The 5,774-nt window shown below is 40.7% G+C and overlaps 1 non-coding gene across 1 annotated transcript; it reads right to left on the bottom strand.

Annotated features, from left to right (window-relative positions):
- Positions 1-940: 940 nt before the first annotated feature.
- LOC128287213 (small nucleolar RNA R71) lies at positions 941-1,046 on the bottom strand. Its single transcript, XR_008277909.1, has one exon. It is a non-coding gene; the product is annotated as a small nucleolar RNA R71 (small nucleolar RNA).
- Between the last annotated feature and the right edge of the window lie 4,728 nt (positions 1,047-5,774).

Below are 5,774 nucleotides of genomic sequence, written 5' to 3'. Positions count from 1 at the left end.
TAGTTAGTTAAAACAAAACCACCTTATTCTTAGGCTAGATAATAAAAAGACAGTCATTACTAGCACTTTTAGTTCCTTTGGGTTCGACAATCCGGTCTTGCTAAAACTATACTACTATTCGATAGGTACACTTGCCTACATCGCGATAATAGTTAGTTTCAAGAATGATTAATTATAAATATTTAAAACTTACCTGTCATGAAAATCGCGATCAAGTTTTTGGCACCGCTGCCGGGGAACTAAGATATTAGGAACGCTCAATTTTTATTACTTTAGCCATTTATTTTCCTTACAATTTAATTTAATTTAATTTTTTTATTATTTATTAATTTACTTTTTCTTTCTCTTGGCAGGTTTTTATAGTTTATGACTAGAAGAAACCCGTCAGGACCACTACTCTTTAATGAAGAAATCGACCGCACAGTTTGCAGAAACAAACGAGAAATAAGGTGAAGCTTAAGATACACAGAGAACAAGCAAGAGGACGATACTCGACCCCTAACCGAAGAGATGGCTAAAAACCAAGACAATCAACTACCTCCTGTAATTGCGGTTAATCAAAATCTTGCTCCTCGCATTATGTATGATTATGCTAAACCTTCTTTAACAAGAGCTAAATCGAGCATAGTTAGACCTGTTGTAGCTGCAAATACTTTTGAACTAAAACCTAACACTATTCAAATGATACAGCAATTTGTTCAGTTTGATGGTTTGCAGAATAAGGATCCCAACGCTCACTTAGCAAATTTTTTGGAACTATGCGATACATTTAAAATTAATGGTGTTTCTGATGAGGCCATTCATCTTCGGTTATTCCCTTTTTCATTGAGGAACAAAGCTAAACAGTGGTTGAACTCGTTACCACGAGGGTCAATTGCTACTTGGGAGTAAATGACCAAAAAATTTCTATTACAATATTTTCTGCCGACTAAAATGGCCAAATTACGTAATGATATCTCTTCGTTTGTGTAGATGGACTTAGAAAGACTCTACAATGCATGGGAGAGATACAAGGACCTTTTGAGAAGGTGCCCACACCATGGATTACTGCTTTGGCTTCAGGTTCAAACATTCCATAATGGCCTGAATCCTTCGACTCGATAAATGGCTGATGCAGTTGCTGGCGGAACCATCAATAATAAAACACCTGGAGACGCTTATGAGTTTATAGAGGAGATGTCACTGAATAACTATCAGTGGCAAGTCATGAGGACTAAGCCAACCAAAACAGTAGGCATTTATAACATCAATTCGGTTACTATGCTGTCAAACCAGGTAGAACTTCTAAATAAAAAGATTGATGGTTTTCTTAGTTCTTCAAAGGTTCACCCAGTAATGCAGTGCGAAGCAAGTGGAGGTGGAACAAGCTATTCGGAATACCAACCTTATGGCTACAACATGGATAACGAGCAGTTAAATTACATGGGTAATAATCCTCGATCTCAAAACAATCCCTATAGTAACACTTACAATGCAGGTTGGAGGAACCACCCAAATTTCTCGTAGGGTGGTCAAGGAAATCAAAGACCACAACATCCTCCGGGTTTTCAACAGCCACCCTATCAACAGGAAAAGAAACCGAACCTTGAAGAGCTCACAAAGTTTATCTTGATGTCAGAAACCTATTTTCAGAACACCGAAATAGCACTTAAAAATCAACAAGCGTCAATCCAAGGGCTCGAAACTCAGATAGGCCAGCTTTCTAAACTAATCTCTGAACAACCACAATGTAGCTTGCCAAGTAATACTGAAACCAACCCAAGGGAACAGCTCAACACGATTAATGTTCAAGATGAAGAAGGATTCGTTGAGCCAGAGTCAGAACCGAGGCAAGAAACTGTGGTAAGCAGAGGTCAAGGTAAGGTAGGTCATAATAAAAACAAATCAGTGAGTGTCGAATATAAATCTCATGTGCCATACCCCAACGCAACAAGGAAAGACCGCTCAGATGAACAATTTGGTAAATTCCTTAAACTCTTAAAAAAATTACATATTAACTTACTGTTTATTGAAGTTCTATCGCAGATGCCAAATACAATAAAATTTTTAAAGGAACTTTTAGTAAATAAGCGGAAGTTGGACGAGGCATCGCATGTGGGGCTAAACGCAGTTTGCTCCGCTATTCTCAAAAATAAACTACCCAACAAACTTAAAGATCCAGGGAGTTTTACAATTCCTTACTTAATTTGTAGTTTAGATGTTAATAATGCACTAGCTGATTTGGGGGCTAGTATTAACGTCACGCCCTACAAAATGTTCAAACAATTAGGTCTCGGGAAACCCAAACAGACTAGGATGAGCATTCAATTAGCAGACAAAACTATAAGATTTCCTAGGGGTATTATTGAAGATGTGCTAGTTAAAATCGATAAATTTATATTTCTCGTTGACTTCATTGTTTCAGACATAGAGGAAGATAGCAATACTCTTTTGATTTTAGGAAGGCCTTTTTTAGCAACTACTAAAATGATTATTGATGTTGGAACAGGTGAACTCAGACTTCGTGTGGGAGATGAAACAATCACCCTTTAAGCTCGCAATTCTGGCAATGCATTGAAAATTGAAGGTGATCGTTTAACCCATTCTACTAAAACTGACAATATGGTACAACCTACTTTGCAGGAAATGGGTCTGAAGGAAGCACATGAGTCATTCTCAAGCAGTAGTAGAGGACCTGTTCATGGAGATCGAAGGCTACAAATCGAGGAGCTAGATGAATGGCGGACGCATAAACCAAGAACACACGATAAACCAGAACTACGCCAGAACAAGCTCAACACCTTTCTACATCAACTTAAGGTTGGAGATAAAGTCTTATTAGATGCCGCAGATCTCACATTGTCACTACCACACCGAATGAAGAAATTCCTCTTACGGTACTTAGCATTTTCCTATTCGGTACAATCGAGGTAAGTCATCCCAAGTTCGGCACTTTTAAGGTAAAAAACACCCGTCTAAAACCTTATTTTGATGTTAATGATAGCAGGAATGAGGAGTATAAACTCATCGAACCCTCATGACCATTCAATGGAGAGGTAAGTCGAGCTGAGACTATAAATAAGCGCTTCTCAGGAGGCAACCCGAGCACTAATTGTATTAACTTCTTTAAATTTTAGTGTTTAACACCTAACTTACTAACGGAGCTCTTGAATACAGGTTTACCACATAGACACGGTAAAGTACACGGGCATGCTGAGGTCTATGTGAAAATAGAGAAAGATTTCCCCAACACGGGCTACAATAAATTGACACGGCCGTGCGACATGGCCGTGGGTGAACCTGCCAAAATAACACGGGCGTGCGACACGCCCGTGCCTTGAAACCGTGGTTGAACTTGTCAAATTAACACGGGCGTTCAACACACCCGTGTCTAGCACCTGTGGTCGAACCTGTTAAATTAACACGGGCGTGGGCCTACATAAATGGGCATGGGAGAAGCGAACAATGCCAGACACGGCCGTCCGACACGATCGTGTGAACCAACACGCCCAAGGTACAGGGCGTGGGTAAATAGTCAGACGTGCCCAAATTCAAAATTCGCGAATCACATGGGCTTAAATTGGGGAACATGGGTGTGTTCCCTGGCCGTGTGCCCCAAAATCTATAAATAGGCTGCACTATTCATTGTCTTCTTCACCCAAAAAACCCTAACCCTAGCCGCTGCAAGTCCACACGCCCTCCCTGCCACACCCGTGCGTCGCTCCCAACTTCATTCTCGATGCCCAATCTCTTTCCTTTAGCATTTGTTTACTCCTTTCTCTTTTATTTCACTAATTTATAATGCTATTTATCATAGTAATCTATATTTTTCATGTTATTTTCATCTTTCTATCACACAAATTTCATTTATAGAACAAGTTATCATCTTTTTCATGTTCAAATTCTTACTCATTACATGATTTCTCTATTCTATTTAATTAGTTAGAAGTGAATATTTATGGTTAGGATAGTTGAAATAATCATGCCTTTTGTGTTGACATTTCTATTCATTCATATAGTATGTTGCATTCCATTCTTTGCCATTTTTACTTATATCACCATGCTAATGCCACAAAAATAGGTCATTGAACTTATTGTTTTAGTTAAACTTAGTAGTTGTGGTTGAACATATTTATGCATTTTTCTTTTTGAATTTAGACGCATTTTTTTCCTTGTCTACTCATCAAGACGGATTGATGTTTCCACTTGTAGGTATACAATGTCGTCTTCACGTGGTAAAAAGGCTGCTGTCCCTGCTTCAAAGAAAAAGAAGGGAGCATCCTCCTCCTCGGGTCCTACCACAGAAGTTCGTCACCCTTTCCTAAGGTTCCCCATCGAGCCCTAAGAAGAACTCTTCCAAATACTCTGGGTCTGGCCTTTAATTGCGGGCCGCTGCATCGACTGGGCTGCAATAGAACAAGCTCAGTTGGCTGATGCGATTCGGGCCCTCCTAATCACCGACCCTTGGGAGCTTTTCTTTGGGATCATCGAATTGACGTATCTCAAGCTTACGATGGAATTATGCTTCACATTTCATCTTCAGACCGTGATGACAAACTACGATGATCCCAGCACGGTGCAATTTTTCCTAGGTGAATTAATCCGCCGGCTCAGCGTCCCAGAATTTAGTACTGCACTGGGTTTATATACGGAGGAATTCAAGCAGGAGAATGACTTACATGCTCTCAACTGCCACATCCATCATTCTCCTTCACGGTGCTGGGATGCACTAGTACCAGGTAGGGCCACCTACAATCCTAGCCACTCCAAGGCATCGGTTCTCACTCCATATCTGAGGTACCTACATGCCATTTTGGCTCACACGATTACAGGAAGGCGAGAGAGCACTAGCGTCGTCAACACTCACGAGGCCTACTTTTTATGGTGTATGTCGCACGGGCACGTCATCGACCTTGCCTATTTCATCGCCCTCGCGATTTAGCACCACATGGAGTGGCATAGGAAGGGGGTCATATCCATTGGCCCCTATGTTACTCGGTTGGCTCGACACTTCAGGCTTCTCAGCACCGTAGCCCAAGAATCATCCTTAACCCTCAATGGCCAGATGTCTCCAGAAGGCATCTCGAGCATGCTTAGCATGAGGATGATCAAAAAGCGCCGAGGAACCTACCCTCCTTAATATCGTCTCGCCCAATCTACCAAGGACGAGGCCTACGAGGACATTCCTGATGATGTCCCTCCATAGCATGAGGACCCACCGACTCAGCCACCACCACCCTCTCGTCCAGTTTATACGGCGGCTTCATATGCTGACATCTCTGAGCGGCTCACTCGATTTGAGCAGCAGTGTTTTCAAAGATTTGATGATATTAATGCTACTCTACAGCAGATTTGTCAGCACCTCCACATCTCATCACTAGTCCCACCTCGCGAACCATCCAGCGATGAAGATGTTTAAAAAAAATTATTTATTATTTTATGTTTTTAATTTTTATTAAAACTATTTTTTATTTTTTATTAGACTTTAGAATTTTATTTTTTTTAATCATCAATTTCGGTTATTTCTTTATGAGTAATTATTCTTCCTAATATCCCCTAAAAAGTTCCTTATTTTATCATAGTTATATAGAGCTCCTAAGCTCATCATCGCATAGGAACTAAAAACTCCACCGGGAACGGTTCTCTACGACTACCATGTCCTAATCGACCACGACCATAGCTACCACTAGATATAATATTCTTTTGGCGCAGGACTTATAGACTAATGAACCTCTACAACCGCCGGAGTATCCTCCTCCACTCTTGCACCGATTACTCTCCAAAACTCCAGTTTG

Source organism: Gossypium arboreum, chromosome 13 (genome assembly GCF_025698485.1).
Source record: "Gossypium arboreum isolate Shixiya-1 chromosome 13, ASM2569848v2, whole genome shotgun sequence".
Classification (NCBI taxonomy): Eukaryota; Viridiplantae; Streptophyta; class Magnoliopsida; order Malvales; family Malvaceae; genus Gossypium; species Gossypium arboreum.
This window is presented reverse-complemented; position numbering and strand designations above follow the sequence as displayed.